This window comes from Sarcophilus harrisii, chromosome 4, assembly GCF_902635505.1.
Source record: "Sarcophilus harrisii chromosome 4, mSarHar1.11, whole genome shotgun sequence".
NCBI lineage: Eukaryota > Metazoa > Chordata > Mammalia > Dasyuromorphia > Dasyuridae > Sarcophilus > Sarcophilus harrisii.
In genome coordinates, this window is record NC_045429.1 from 284758228 (window position 1) to 284775824 (window position 17597).

The following is a 17597-nucleotide window of genomic DNA, read 5'->3' on the forward strand; positions in this document are numbered from 1 at the left end:
ACCTCAAGAGAGAAATCCAAAAATATGACTACTCATTTGATACTGCATTAAAACTGGACACAAAAGGACAGAGGGTCTCTGGCCAAGACAAGACAGCTCTGGCGTTATCATACCCTGGTGCTAAGGAAGTGGCCTCTGATTAGCTGAAAACTGCAGAAATGATGGCAATGGACATTTTTGGCTGAAAGCCACAGAACAGGATCAATATCATCTGCTGGAAAACTGATGAAAACTTCAGAGAACAGCAGAGGTACCGTGATAGAAAGTAACAATGAAGAATACCAACACAAGTTATCTAGGAGGTATAGCGACCTGAAGGCTGTGTAAAGAACTACAGTGTGAAGCAGCTAGATGGCACAGTAGATACAGCACCTGCCCTGAAGTCAGGAGCACCTGAGTTCAAATCTGGTCTCAGACACTTAATACTTCCTAGCTGTGTGACCTTGGGCAAGTCACTTAACCCCAATTGCCTCAGGGGGAAAAAAAGAACTACATGGTGTAAGACAGAAGAGCCATGTTAAAATTATATCCTGTTCTGGTCCCCGGCAGACTAATATAGTCTGGTTTATAAGTATTATTAGTATAAAGGGGTAATAGCAGGAAATAAGATTGCAAAGGGGAGCCTGAATGTCATGTACAAAACATCCCAAAGATCAAAGGAGCATAATTTACAAACTGTATCATCTATTAACCAAAATTCATACCCTGATTAATACATGGTGAATCAGGGAAAGCAATCTAAGCACTGCTTATCAAGGTTTCTGATCCAATGATAAAGTCCACCAAAAATCCAAACCTCCTCAGTTCTAGACCAGCAAAATATCAAAAAGGTCCTAATAACTTTGAGATGATTTAAACATGTTAATGAATTAATCCCAAGGTGGCACAGAGAGAAGTTGGTCTGTTTCCCTTAAAAAACAAAAAAACAACAACAAAAAAAACTCTATTAAAAAAAATCAAAGCCTCAAACTCCTACCCTCCTAGCATTCTTTCATCTCCTAAGGGTTCATGCTGCTTGTGTGCTCCTAACCTCAATTCCAGGTTAGTAAGTGATTCATTCCCTCCATCTTCTTCATGCTCCCTGATTTCCTTCACCATCCCATTTCCCCAACTTTACATTGTCTTAAGTCTACATCCCTACTTTTTATTGCTTTTCTCTGTATTTCTTGTGCTAGTCATCCTTATGCCCATTGTGTTTATTAAAATGTGATTGCCATTCTGCTTCCGACTGCTATTTGTGGTCTTTCCTGACAAGTACCCCAAAGACCAGGCATATCTATCCCCACTTCATAATTTCACAATTTCAAAAATCAGTTCAGCCATGAAGACCACTGATGAGGTATGACCCTGGGCACACCTCTGAAACTATGGAGAACCTCAGTAGGAGACATATAGTTAACATCTTTATATGGCACTTTAAAGTTTGCAGAGCACTCCAAATGTTATCTCATTTGATCATATACCCAGGAGCCATACTGGAAACCACACCTCCGGGGACCCTTATTTAGTGGTAGAAGTCTTTTGGTCAGGATGACAGCATTTTCCATGAACTCTTATGAATTCTATTTGTTCTGTTTTCTTTTTTAAGACCATAAATCAGCAGTTTAGAGTTGAAGGGACCTTGGAGGCCAATGAGTCCAAATACTTCATTTCCAAATAAAGAAACTGAAGTCCAGAGAAATTAAATGGTTTATTTACTCAGGATCACATGGTAAGTACTGAGACAGAATTTGAACTCAGTTCGTCCTGATTCCGAAAGAAGCATTCTAGCCAATGCTCCAGAATATGTATGGAATATTACAAAAAATAATTTGCAAACAAGAGAAGTTAAAGACATCAAGGAAGAGAAAAAGAATAGGAAAGAAGGAAACAAGTATTTATTAAACACCTGTACACTCCAAGTATTTTTTCAAATAATTATAAATAACTCAGATCAAAGTTGAACTCAGGACTTGCTGACTTCAGCTCCTTCAATCCTACTTTTCCTATCCACTTATTTGCCACCTTGCTGCCTTGATAAGTCCCACAGACTGCAGGACAGCAAGGTCCAGAGTTTAGTTTAGCCTAGGTCTCCATAGAACATAAAAAACAGCATAGGAATACCTCTATATATTTTGTAGTTCTCTACAAAGGAGTTCAAGTATGAGTCATTCTCACAGAATGAAATAATGGGGTGGAAGATTTTGTGACATCACATATCCATCAAAACACTTTGGTATGACGGAAGTAGAGAGGAAATAAAAACAAATGTGGGAAAGTTTTCAAAGTTGCAAGGAATCTAAGAAAGTCTCATGATCAGGGATGGTTTTCACCAGAGTTTAGGGAGAAAAAAAACAAAAAAACAAAAAAACAGCTCAGACTAATCTCAGAAGGCTAAGCTTCTACATTTCTTTTTATAAGCCAGGAAGTATCTCTTGGGACTCTTTCCCTTTGATAAACAAGCCTCCAAATAAGACAGGCTTTCTCCCTTGAACCAATAAAAATATGATTATTTCTGGGAACTAATGGCAAATCTTTCTTTGAGTATCCAAAGGAATCATAGGTTAATAAACTCTTAAGTTGTTAGAGCTGGGTTTTGAGATATCACTTAACTCTTGAGAGTACTTTACATCACAAGGGAAATTGTAAACGATCTAATTAGTCAACAAATTAAGTGCTTACTGTATCTTCTATTTCACATAGGAAAAGGATCCTAACTCACCTACCCCTGACATCTATGATCCAAAAGAGCTTTTCCAGCCTCTCTAGCTCTCCTCTTACTTAACCTTTTCTCATTTGGATGAGGAGAGCCTGAAGCTAAAGGGAAGACCCCCGAAACTCTCTCTTTGAAACTCCTTCAAGGAGAAAGTTTCCTTGAATTCTGACCTCTGCAAGACTAAAAACAGAATAAACAGCTTCATTCTGTTATCCTGAGAGATGCCACCAACCCCACTGATAACACTCAAGACTGATTAAGCTTCCCATTGAGGTGAAGATTAGCCCAGAGACACTCATTCAATTCCAAGATTCTCTATTCTAATTCCAGCTCAAACTCTACCCAGCTCCCATCAAGGGCTGCTAGCAGAGACTTCTATTATAAAATGAGCCAACTTGAGGCTCAGTTCTTGCAGAGGACCTAATATGCCATGCCAAAGAACCTCTCTCTCTTTCAGCATTACCCTCTTTATCTTTCTCACCTATTTCCCTAACAAGACTTTATACCTCTCTGTGGGGATTTCTCTGCTAGAAACTTTACTTCTCTGCCAGGACCTTGCCACCAAGGAATTCAGCTTTTCTACTCATGCATAGCAAAGGCTGACTTCCCAATGCCAATAATAAACTTCTTTTACCAGTCTAGCTTTTCGGGTTCATAAATTCCTTTACGAAGAACCTCTGTGCCGCCAAAAGAGATTCCCATAACTGTGTTGTGGAAATCCCCTTTTGGTCGGAGGTTCAGGTCTTGTGTAAAAGAATTCACGAGCCCAAAATATTAAGTGGCAAAAATGGAAGTTTATTGTTGGATGAGAAGTCATCTTTGCTAGAAAAAACTGACTTCTTCAATGGCAAAGTCCTATTAGGGAAATGGAGACTGGCAGTGAGAAGAGAATGTTTTCTCACAGGAGTCCTGGCAGGCAGCTATGCCCTACTCCAGACTTTTGCAAAGAAATGAGAGAGCAGAAACCTATTTTATGAGTAGATCTTGGGGAAGGGGGAGAGAGGAGGGCCTGGGGACAGTTTGAACTGATCAGACCAGGATCTCCCAATTGAAATTACTTTGAAGGCTTTTTCAGCCTGAATTTGAATGGAGATCTGGCTATCAATGGAGGTGATTGGCCTTAGAAATGGCCCAGCCTGAGAAGCTCTCTCACAGACTCCAGGAAGCCTGTGAGGGTCAGGAATCAAAGGGGACAGAATTTCAGAGTGGTAATTTTACAGATCAAAAGGGAACACAGTTTCATACCCTCATCATCCTCCCCTCAAGCAGTTACCAACTAAATTCATTTGGGGGAAAAAGGAGCAAAGATCTCAGACTTCTATAACTACTTCAAGCTGGAGGTGTGAAACTGTGTTCCCTTTGGGAACTGGGGAGACTCAAACTATGAGGAAAACCTGTGCTTCTGCCACCTATGCCTGAGGATCTACATGTATTGATAGGATGGGCTCCTTCACTTGCCTCTGTCTCCCAGGTCTCATAGGTACAAAGCTGAAGGGACATTGTGGGAGTGGGGGAAATGGAATTCAAAGATGTTAGAGAATAAGTAAGATATTTGTAAAACCATTAGCACAATGTAGCACATAGTAGACATTTAACAAATGCTTTTTTCTTCCCTCCATCTCATTATAGGAGTCATAGAAATATGAGGATATAGGGGAAGAAAAGGAGATGTGAAAGGTACACTGCCTGGTACATAGTAGGTACCTAATGTTTATGGATTGATAAAAGGACATTGGGAAAACACAGGAGGCAATGGTATGGGCATGGGAACACATGAATATAAGGGCTCTTAAATTAATGGAAAATTAATGTAAAGAGAATACAAAATAATTAAGTACTGACTTGTTTTGGGAAAGCAGTGGATAGAGTGCTGGGCTGGAATCAGGAAGATCTGAGTCAAATCTGGCCTCAGAGACTAGCTATGTAACCCTGGACAAATCACTTAACCCCTTTTTGCCTCAATTCCTCATCTGATTTTAAAATGGGACACACTGGAAAAAGAAATGAGAATTCATTCCTGTAATGTTCTGGTTGGTTTTCTGAAGGTCTTAGAGCAGCCTTTGTTTCAGCCAAGTAATCACCATGAGAATGGCCCAGGAATAAAGTCCAAAATCTTTATTGCCTCCTTTAAAAAGTTTCCTTGCTTGGGGCCTGGGCCAGCTTTCTGAAGGTCTTTCAGATGGGAATTGGCTTCAGTGGAGAAATGAAGGAGACCCACCAGGAGCCTGATCAAAGATGGGATGTCTCTCTGAGTCTGTATCTGAGCCCTCTCCCAGCCTGTTTCCAAGCCCTTCTGAGTCTGTCTCCTTCACAGTCTTGTCTCCTTGCCTGGTGCTCAGCTAGCTTTCTTGGAAGCTTTCCTGAGTCTTGGTTTCAGTGGAGAAATGAAGGAGGACAGGCCTGCCACTACAGTGGTGTGAGATGGAATGAATCTGTCTGGCTGAGTTTGTCCCAGCTTAAATGCTCTATTATAATAACATTATCATAGGTATGAATCTTATAGAACTATATTAAGTACTGAATTAGAGAACTATTAATCACCATGCTAAACTAGATCACCATTGTCTTTATCAATTCCACTGAGTTAACACCTTATAAAAATCCTTGTTTCAAATACAGAGTTCTGGCCCATAACACATTCCAATATCTTTACCAAGAAAATCTGTTAGACAAAGTCCATGGCATCACACAGAGTTAGAAATCACTGAACAACAAAAGTTTGGGAAGGAGGTCACTCACAGCTAATGGGGATCAAAAAAGGTTTCATGCAGAAGGTGATACTAGAGTTATATATTCTGAAGGCAAAGAGAGAGTCTCTTAGGCAGAGTTAAGAATTACATTCTGGGCAAGGACTATAGCCAGTGCAAAAGTATGGATGAGATGAGGGAGTGTTACATGTGAGGAACAAAAAGAAAGAAAGCCAGTTTGGCTAGACTAAAACATGCAGGAAGAGGAGTAATATCCAGTGAGTCTAGAAACACAGGTTGTGACCAGGTTGTGTAGGGTTCTAAAAGCTGAACAGAAAAGTTTATATTGATCTTAGAGACAACAGGGAATCATTGAAATTGACTGAATAGGAAAGTACTATGTCGAATGTACATTTAAGGAAAAATCTCTTTGACAGCAATGTGTAAGTTAGACAGGAATGGGAAATCAGGACAGGGAGAACAATGAGGAAATTGTCATAGAAGCAAGAGGCAATAAGGGCCAAAGGTGAAGATTTGAGAAAAACACCAAGTTCATTAAACTAAGAGATGGGAAGAATAGTGATTTCTTCAACAGAAACAGAGAAATTGGGAAGAAAGGTAAATTATGGGGAAAAGATACTGAGTTACACAAAGAGTCACAGGAAGATCACAAGAAAGAAGTGGGAAAATGGGAGAATATAAAAGCAGAAGACTGTGAGAGGAATAGGAAAAGAAAAATAGGGAGGGACAAGGAGTAAGCAAGGAGATTCAAAAACCTCTAGAGAGGATATAAGGTAACATAGGGACCACAGCCTATTTTCTCTCTCTCTCCTTCCCACTCTAGGTCTTCTGTGCAGCTACAGGATATGTGTCTGACTCAGCCCTGCCACCCCAAAGCCCAACATAGTACCAACCCCATCTCAGGAGTCATACTTTGTCTATGCCAGACTGGCTACTCCAGGGCCCACCTACCACCAGGATCTGGATGAATGTTAGATGTGTGAGAAACCTCAGTATTCAATTCTACAACTAAGTTGATCCCCTTTCCCACAGAAGAAATATAAAAGCCAAGGATAGAAAATTAGATTTTCCTATACTTTCTCAGGTTTTTCCAGTTTCTCAGGAGGAAAAAAACACACTTTTTTTCCTGAATATTTCTAGAATTTTTTCCAAGACATTATATCTTTACTTTATACTCTCCCTTTTGCTTTTCTGCTATTCAATCCCCTTTGGACATTATCCCCATATAAATACATTCCCTCTTCTCCATCCCCCACAAAGGCAATGTGGTATAATAGAAAGGGCACTGGAGTCAGAAGCAAAAGACATGACTCTTCCAGCTAATGGACCTTGGATAATTCACTTATAGTCTCTTAGATGTTAAGGCAGCTAGGTGACACAGTAGATAGAGCCCTGGGTCTAGAAGTTTCCTGCTTTGAACAAGAATTTAAATATATTCTAAGACTTAACTCTGTAACCATGGGCAAGTTACTTAATGTCTCCCTGCTTCAGTTTCCTCAATTATAAAATGGGGATAATTAATAGGACTTATTTTCCAAGATTGTTGTGAGAATCAAATGACATATTTATAAAGCACTTAGCACCGTGTCTGACACATAGTAAATTCTTAATAAATGCTTGTTTCCATCCTGGCTTGAAAGTTTCAATTTCCTTCCTATAGGATTTGTACTATCTTCTTCACTGAGCATGAGGAAAGCAATTTGTAAACCATAAAGTACTATTTAAAATCATTATTTGGACAGCGAGGTAGCACAGTAGATAGGGAATGGATCATCGAGTCAGGAAGACCTAAGTTCAAATCCAGCCTCAGATCCTTACTACAGCTGTGACTCTGGGCAAGTCGTGCCATCCTGTTTGCCTCATTTTCCTCGTCTTTAAAATGACTCAAAAAAAGGAGGCAAACCACTCTAAAACATTTCCCAAGAAAACCCCAAATAGAATCACAAAGAGTCAGACATAACTCCAATAACAAAAGTTATTTTTAATATCATAGACTGAACTGGAAAGAAGTTTCAGAGAGTAATATAGTCCAATCCTTCCTCCTCTTTTGCAGATAAGGAAAGTGAGGCTTAAGTTAAATGAAATCACACTGCCAATAAGTGACAGAACTGGAATCCTCTGATCCCAGATCTAGTATGTTTTCTACTACACCACTATATCATCAGGTTCCTTATCAACTATGTTTCCATTTTCCTGTTTCTATTCCCTATCCATATGCCCTCCTCATCTTTATATATCTTCTTCATTGTCCCCTAAAATACATTCCACTCTTTTCTTGGTCCACAAAAGTCTTAGTCCCTGTGAACATAGCTGTTCTTGTGTCTACACCCAGGCTCCTTCAACGGTCTGTGCTCCCTAGGCTATATAGGCTCCCGCTATGAGTGGCCCTGGCAGCACTTGTCCTGACCTGCTTGCTACATCCCACTGCCTCTGTTCTCTAGGTATAGGAATAGCACTGGATAGCCTACGAGCAAGGAGAAGTGGAGGGATTTGGGGGAGAAGATCTGGGTAGGGAAGTGACAACAACCAGAGAGGCAAAAGCAAAATGCAATCCACTATCCATTCAGCTGGACAGATCTCAGGTCGGTTTCCAGCAGCTCACTCACAGTCCTAAAGGCTAAGGAAGACAGATAGCATTGTTACTTCACCTGAACCACTGTTGACCCCCTGAGACAAAAGCCTAATTATGCACTGGGGGATTTCGATATAGAAATAGGAAGATAAAATGAGAATGGGAGATTGAGGGATGGGAGGAAGGTACAGTTAAGAATATAGTTGGGATACTGATTTCTTGGTACTACAGTGCTAAATGAGTATGTCCCCAAAGTATTTATTTCCTGAGATCCAAGGTCAAACCAGTCCCTTCATTTTGTCATTTCTACCCCCCAATTATCTTTCCCAGCCCAGCTATGGATTCTAAACATAGTACTGACCCCACACACAGACACTTTTCAACTAGGCACAATACCTTTTTAAAGTTTTTGTAAGGATTTAAACTTATTGCACATAGCAGATGGTTAACAAGACCAGAGAACATTCACAGATGCAATGAAAAAATGATAAAGTTTATAAAACAAAGGTTCCTTAATCTTAAACTGAAAAGTTTTATCAGCTTTCTGAATTATCTAGAGAACAGTCTGTCCATTCCCTGGTATGATTTTGTATCTTAACTAAGAAAAAAATCCATTTGTACAACCAAAAGAGCCTCACTGCCAGCCTATCAAGTTGCTTTGTTGCCATTAGAAGAAAGATGAGCATTCTTTAACCAGGACCTGTCTCAGCCACTGATTCATTATTTGTCATTAAACAATTCACTTCCCCTCTCAGTATTCAGTTTCCTTGTCAGAAAAATGAGAGATCTGCTCTCAGACTTGTGGAGGAGGAAGGAATTTATGACTAAAGAAGAACTAAAGATCATTATTGATCACAAAATAGAAAATTTTGATTATATCAAATTAAAAAGCTTTTGTACAAACAAAACTACTGCAAACAAGATTAGAAGGGAAGCAATAAACTGGGAAAACATTTTTACAGTGAAAGGTTCTGATAAAGGCTTCATTTCCAAAATATATAGAGAATCAATGCTAATTTGTAAGAAATCAAGCCATTCTCCAATTGATAAATGGTCAAAGGATATGAACAGACAATTTTCAGATGATCAAATTGAAATTATTTCTACTCATATGAAATGGTGTTCCAAATCATTATTGATCAGAGAAATGCAAATTAAGACAACTCTGAGATACCACTACATACCTGTCAGATTGGCTAAGATGACAGAAAAAGATAGTGATGAATGTTTGAGGGGATGCGGGAAAACAGGGACATTGATACATTCTGGAGAGCAATTTGGAATTATGCTCAAAAAGTTATCAAACTGTGCATACCCTTTGATCCAGCAGTACTATTACTGGACTTATATCCCAAAGAGATACTAAAGAAGGGAAAGGGACCTGTATGTGCCAAAATGTTTATGCCAGTCCTGTTTGTAGTGGCTAGAAAATGAAAATTGAATGGATGCCCATCAATTGGAGACTGGTTGGGTAAATTATGGTATATGAATGTTATGGAATATTATTGCTCTGTAAGAAATGACCAGCAGGATAACTACAGAGAGGCTTGGAGAGACTTACGTGAACTGATGCTAAGTTCATCAAGAAATGAGCGGAACCAGGAGATCATTATATACTTCAACAACGATGTTGTGTGATGATCTGATGGAAGTGGATTTCTTTGACAAAGAGAAGATCCAATTCAGTTCCAATTGATCAATGATGGACAGAATTAGCTACACCCAGAGAAGGAACACTGGGAAATGAATGTGGACTACTTGCATTTTTGTTTTTCTTCCCAAGTTATTTCTACCTTCTGAATCCAATTTTTCTTGTGCAATAAGAGAACTGTTTGGATCTGCACACATATATTGTATCTAAGATATACTTTAACATGTTTAACATGTATGAGACTGCCTGCAATCTAGGGGAGGGGGTGGAGGGAGAGAAGGGAAAAGTTGGAACAGAATTGAGTGCAAGGAACAATGTTGCAAAAATTACCCATGCATATGTTCTGTCAATAAAAAGCTATAATTAAAAAAAAAAAAGAAAAGATAAGTGAGAAGTCTGGACCGAATGATCTCAATGGGCTCTCCTTTTTGTCAATACCTGTTAGATCTATCTATAAATCCCAAACCAGTGCTTTGGGACAAGCAATTAAAATGCTACATACAATACCTTACTCAGATTTAGAATTTTCTGTTCTCCTACAAACAGGACTGGATGTAGCCTCACCAAACCTGGATCCTAATCCTGCTATTTCTACTTATTAGATATAAAAACAAGGACACTTTCTTTCTCAGAGCCTTTGTTTCTTAATTTGTAAAATGGAAGGATTATACTAGATAAGATCAAGGATATCTGATTCTTCAGGAGGGGCAAAAAATCCAAATTGATCAAAAATCCATATCTATGGGAAGCACATGCTTATATAATTAATATCATGTCCGAGCTTCAATTGCATTTAAGTTTAATGACATAATAATGTCATGCTGCAACTCCCATTTAGAGTTTTGTACAGTACCTGGCACTAAACAGGCATAACATAAATATTAATTGACTGATTTTAAAATTTACAAAGCACTTTCTTTACCACAACTCTGAATAGTGCAGGTATTATTATCTTTATTTTATAGATGAAGAAATTGAGGTCAGAAAGATAAAGTTACTTTCCCATCATCATAGAACTATTAAATATAAAAACTTGAATTTATTCCCTGGCAGCACTTGTGTTGACCTGCTTGTTATATTCCACTGCCTCTGTCCTCCAGGTATGGGAATAGCACTGGATAACCTATGAGCACAGTGAAGTGGGAAGGTTTGGGGGAGAAGATCTGGGTAGGGAAGTGATTGCAAGTCTAGCAAACCAGTTGGCAATAGTGATGGTAGTGGATACTTTGACATAATTGGCCTGCTATTTCACAGGCACTCACTAATATTAAGATTTTTCTACTAAAATTTTCATTTCTCTCAGCTAGATGGTGTCTAAGATCCCATCCATTTCTGATATTCTACAATTCTAACGGCAAAATACATAGCCCTTTGAATCACTGTTTCTTTGTCTCCCAGATTTCGTTTCTCTTTGTTGTTGTTGGGTCATGTCCAACTGTTTATGACCTGTTATCTTATGAGATTTTCTTGGGCAAGATACTAGAATAGTTTGTTTTGTTTTTTTTTCTCCAGTTCATTTTACAAATGAGGAAACTGAAGCAAACATGGTTAAATTATTTGTCAAGAAATTTCTGAGGCTAGATTTGAACTCAGGCAGATGAATTTTCTTGACTCCAGGTCTAGTGCCTAGCTTTGCTGACTAGCTGCCCCATTATTTTTAGGACTATTTCCCTCATATTTTTGGAAAGTAGACTTCTCTGTATCTTTGAAATTTGTTTGCAAGTTTTCCTGTACATCATGGGATCCCTTCCTAGTCAAATGCCAACAGCTGGCTCTCCCAGGAAAGAAGCACAGATCAGTATATCAATGGCCAAAAAGTGAAGGCTTTGCCTACGATGTCCTTTATGATTGTCTAGTTTTATTTGTCTGCCAAATCTTTCACTTTCTTTTTGTTTTAAATAAACTTTATGCTATTATCATCTAGTGCTTCTAAATTACACAATTCTCTTCAGTTTTTGTTTGTTAAGAATTCTTCCACTAATTAAATATTAAAAATTTTTATTTAAAATATTTTTCAAGTATCTACAATATAAAACCTTAGTCTAGGGCAGTGGTTCTCAAACTCTTTTTCTCATTATCTTCACAGTATTAACAACTATTGAGAATATGGTCCAAAGAGTTTTTGTTTATATGGGTTACATAATAGATATTTATCATAAATAGAAAAAAAACTAATTTTGAATTTGTAGACCCTCTGAAAGGATTTCAGAGACCCTCCAGGATTCCCTGCACCACACTTTGAGAACCACTGACTGGGAGAGATATAAAATCTAGATGAAACACCATCCTTGCCCTCTTAAAATTTCAATCTAATGTAGATCTAGAACCTATCTGTGTAATGTTCTCTGGTTTGGATTTCTTGGGGTCTTTGGAAGCAGCCTTCGTTTTAGTTCAGTAATCACCACAGGAGCGGCCAGGTGTTAAAATTCAAATCCTTTATTATCTCTTTCAAAGTCTTGTCTCCTTTCCTGGGACCCGGTTAGCTTTCTTATAGTCCAGATCCTTTATTATCTCCTTCCTGGGCCTGGGCAGCTTTCTGGAGAGTCTTTCAGACTGGCCTTGATCTTAGTGGAGAAATTCAGGAGGAGACCCTGCCACCAGGAGCCTGACTGAAGGTGGAAATGAATCTGTCTCCTTGGCTCTGAGAGCTCCTAGTGAGCTTGTCTTCTGTGGTTCTCAGTCCCTGCTTATATGCACCACACTGAGTAGAAACCAATCATTATATCTCTAGGAAACCATTATTTGTTGTAAGATTAAACCAACTGAACCATGCTAAACTAGATAACCATTGTCTCATTAACTCCACTTAGTATCTTGTAAGCAGCCTTGTTTCAAGTTCAGAGTTCTGTTCTGGCCCATAAATATCATTATTTAAAAACTCATGCATGACAAGTGCATGAGAGGCACAAAGAAAATATTATGTAAAATCTGGAGATAGAAAAGAAAGGTAACAATTTTGCCAGCTCAGTAAAATCCTCTTGAAAGAAGTTGCAATTGAATTATACTTTAAAAGAGGAGTAGCAATTTAACAAATGGAGAAAGGAAAGGAAGGCCTTCCAGACCTCGGGAAATTTTTTAAAGAAGGCATGGAGGTGGGAAAAGTACGAAATGAGCTATCTGGGAAACAGCAAGCAGCTGAGCCAAGGTGGGGCATCAACTACGTGGGAGGAAAAGGGTAATACAAGGCAGGAAAAAACAGATCCCAGATGCCAGACTAAGGACTCTGAGCTTTATTAGGCAATAAAAAAGTCACTGAAAAACACAGCCACCACCCTACTTCTGGCCTTTATCATCTTCTCTCCTGGAACTGTAGTAACCTCCTAATTGGTCTCTCTGCCTCAAATCTTCCTCCCACACACATTTCCAATATATTTTCTACCCAAATGCCAAAATGATTTTTCCTTATTGTGTACCATGCTATTTATTCCCTTACTCAATAAACTTGACTCCTAATTACCTCTAGTTTCAAGTACTAATCCTCTGCTAAGTATTTTCAGAACCTCATAAGTAAGTTCCAAACTACCTTTCCAAGCTTATTCCACTCCATCTTCTTCACATAACATACAGCCTGGACAATCTTACCTTCTTAACTAAGTCTTTCTTTACTTGTAATAGCACCACTACTGATCCTCCAGGGGTCAAAATAGACTGTTTTCTTTAGAAAAATCCCTACATCAATTTGAATAGGATACAAAGTGGTGTTTTAAGGTCCCTGAAGAAGGTCCCAACAAACAAGCATTGTTAGAAATTGAGAATTTCCCAATGTTCTAGTGCCTGCTGAAAAGGGAATAGGAAGACTTTGGATCAAGGATACAAATTCTTAATTACTTACCTGTGTAAGGGTCCTTTTATGAGTCAAGCCCAGTGCAAACATGAGGTTTGAGTGGCCCAGAAGTAATTTCTGTGGTTAGGGACTGTCCCATGGGCGGGATCCCGGTCATATTGAGATAGCTTCTTAATGGGAGATGGCTCCCTCTCTGATTGGCTGTGAGTGTGACCTCACAGACCCTTTTTAAGCCTACTGCAGCTGGAGGTCGAGCTCCTTATCTTGGGGTAGCTGAGCCAAGTGGATGGAGAGCCGAGAGGTAAGGAGCTCGACTTATGAATATGTGGGTCTCTCACAGAACAGGTGTTCAATTGGGTTAGGACCCAAGTCAGGGCATTATGTGAGCAGGTATAATACAGGCTTTAAGTATGCACATGGCTGTTCTTGAGCGCACTATCAGTTATTAAACTATGATTCAAGAAATCGTAGCCAGAAACCTCTGAAGGCCTCAGAGGAGGCCTTAAAGTTAGTGTCGAGTTAAAGTTAGTGGACACTGCAAAGGTCAGTGGCGAGAGGATTCTCTGACACCCTGGGAATTAGGAGAGACTGGCAATGTGAAATACCAAGTAACGCTAGGGCATTCGCAAATGAAGTGACTGCCCAGGGTTAAGTAACAAACAGTATTTTACATACCTGAATCTCAACTGCCTGAGCCTCTGCACTAGTCCAATGTCAGCAAACTCTCCCTATCTGCTCTGTCTGTCCATCTTAAATCTGCTCCCGAGTGGCTAATGGAATCTGAAAAGTTTAGAACTTGTGAATATATCAATCTATTAAGCAATGCATGCCAACTGAAGCTAGATGATACAATAATAGAGCATTAGATCTGAAATCAGGAAGACCTGAGCTCAAATCCAGCTTCAGATACTTGCTAGCTATGAGACCCTGGGTAAGTCATTTCACAGTTTGCCTCAATTTCCTAATCTGCAAAATGAGATGAAAAAAGAAATGGCAAGTCACTTGACAAAACAAACAAACACAAAACCTAACTGTAGGGTCAAAAAGAGTCAGACATCACTGAAATAACTAAACAACAATGTGCCAATTATATAACAAATCAGGACCAAGCTTCCTTAGCTTTGACACTGGACCCTAAATACTGGGGAAGAAGGATTTTTATGTATTAAAAACAATTAATCAAATTAGACCAATCAATTAAAAGAAAACAAGTAACAGGATAAATGCCAATATACAAGATAAAGTGGTCTAATTTCTAATTAAAGGAATGATTAGGGATTCTCCAAATTTGGAGGGGAAGAGTGAACAGGTGCAATTCCCTGAAACCCAAAAAAAAAGGTATCCCACTCCTCAAATATCTATATTCAATCAAAGGAAGAAGGAAACAGTACCTGACTAGTATGAGGTCAGTTTTCAGAGAGGACATGTAGATTGATTGAAATATATAATTATGAGAAAACTCCCAGATCTGATTGAGTTTCTGATCAGTATAACCTAGATCTTAAGTTAAGCATCAAACAAACTTTGTCTCTAAACAACAAGTAGAGGTGATCTAGCTTCACAGCCACACAGGGTTAGGTTTAAACAATGCAGTAAATTTTCTCACAGTTCCTATGGTTGAATAGTTTTCTCACAATACAGAAACTGAATTAGATCTATAACTGAATAGAAAGGGAACTGAGCTAGATTCAGTATTGAGTCAGAAGATGAAGTTAGTTTTGTTCTCAATTTTCAATTCCTTCACCTATCGTTTCTGTTCTTTCTGCCTCTGTTACTTTAGGCTAATGTTTTAGGCCATCACACAAATCTCCAAATCTATGCTAAAATATTTAGGATGTCAATGATATGACTAGAAGTTAGTATATAACTGAGGTAGGCAACAAGCTGCTATTTTAATACAGAAGCTGAGGAGGGTATATTCTTACTTATTATGGCTGGCTATTTTTTGTCTATTAGTTGATTCATTTCATAATTTAGCAACTTTGTGACCTTTCTATCATTGTAATCAAATCATATGATTTTAAATATCATCTCAATTCCAATGATCCCAAATCTTTATATCCAGCCTTCATCTCTTTCCAGAACACCAGTTCTGCATCACCATCTTGCAAATGGACTTCTACCTGGATGTCCCATAAATACCTCCAAATCAACATGTCCCAAATAGAACTCGTTATCTTTTCCCTTAAATTTCCTCAATTACTTCTTTTGAGAATACCACCAATCTCCCAATCATCTAAATACATAATCCTTTCTCTAGCCTTACCCTGCATTATATAAGCAGTTACCAAGCCAAGCCAATTTTTCTTATCTCCACTCACGTGGTCTAATTCCATTCATACCACCCTCTCTCTAAACAATTGCTTCCAAATTGTTATCATAGCTTTCATTCTCTACTGCTCTCCAAATCATCCTCCACACAATTGGTAAAATAATCTTCCTAAAGCAGAAGTTTGACTATAGATCCTTTTTTTTTTTTTTAAATAATTATAACTTTTTATTGACAGAACCCATGCCAGGGTAATTTTTTACAAAATTATCCCTTGCACTCACTCTGTTCCGACTTTTCACCTCCCTCCATCCATCCTCTCCCTCCCCTCCCCCCTCCCCCCCCCCATGGCAAGCAGTCCTATACATGTTAAATATGTCACAATACATGTGTACAGAACCGAACAGTTCTCTTGTTGCACAGGAAGAATTGGATTCAGAAGGTATAAATAACCCGGGAAGAACAACAAAAATGCAAGCAGTTTACATTCAATTCCCAGTGTTCTTTCTTTGGGTGTAGCTGCTTTGATCATCATTGATCAATTGAAAATGAGTTAGATCTTCTCTTTGTCAAAGAAATGCATTTCCATCAGAATACATCCTCATATAGTATTGTTGTTGAAGTATATAATGATCTCCTGGTTCTGCTCATTTCATTCAGCATCAGTTCATGGAAGTCTCTCCAAGCCTCTCTGTATTCCTCCTGCTGGTCATTTCTTTTTTTTTTTTTTTTTTTTTTTTTTAATTTAATAGCCTTTTATTTACAGGTTATATGTATTAACCTGTTGCTATTATAATAGCTATTAACAGCATTAACAATTGCCAAACCTCTTGTTCCAATTTTTCACCTCTTACCCCCCCACCCCCTCCCCTAGATGGCAGGATGACCAGTAGATGTTAAGTACATTAAAATATAAATTAGATACACAATAAGTATACATGCTGCTGGTCATTTCTTAAAGAACAATAATATTCCATAATATTCATATACCACAATTTACCCAACTATTCTCTAATTGATGGGCATCCATTCATTTTCCAGTTTCTAGCCACTACAAACAGGGCTGCCACAAACATTTTGGCACATACAGGTCCCTTTCCCTTCTTTAGTATCTCTTTGGGGTATAAGCCCGGTAGTAGCACTGCAGGATCAAAGGGTATGCACAGTTTGATAACTTTTTGGGCATAATTCCAGATTACTCTCCAGAATGGTTGGATTCATTCACAACTCCACTAACAATGCATCAGTGTTGCAGTTTTCCCGCATCCCCTCCAACATTCTGCATTATTTTTTCCTGTCACCTTAGCCAGTCTGACAGGGGTGTAGTGGTATCTCAGAGTTGTCTTAATTTGCATTTCTCTGATCAGTAGTTATTTGGAACACTCTTTCATATGAGTGGTAATGGTTTCAATTTCATCATCTGAAAATTGTCTGTTCATATCCTTTGACCATTTATCAATTGGAGAATGGCTTGGTTTGTTATAGAGTCAATTCTCTATATATTTTGGAAATGAGGCCTTTATCAGAACCTTTAACTGTGAAGACGTTTTCCCAGTTTGTTGCTTCCCTTCTAATCTTGTTTGCATTAGTTTGTTTGTACAAAGGCTTTTTAATTTGATGTAATCAAAATTTTCTATTTTGTGATCAATAATGTGATCAACAAAATAGCAATGGACCTGGTAAGGCCTTCCAGTTCTCCTCTGCCTAGCCCAGAATTACCCATCAGAGGCCTTCTCTGAGCTGAGCCTTCATTTTGTCCAAATATATGTCCAGGAATCTTTAGACCCTATTACTATACCCAAATTTCAGACCACTTACTTTGAAAATATTTTTCTCTAGGCTCTTGGGTCCCAGGCTGATTCTCTAATTTTTTCACTACCATTACCCAATGTTTCCACTTCAGAATTGACATTTCTCA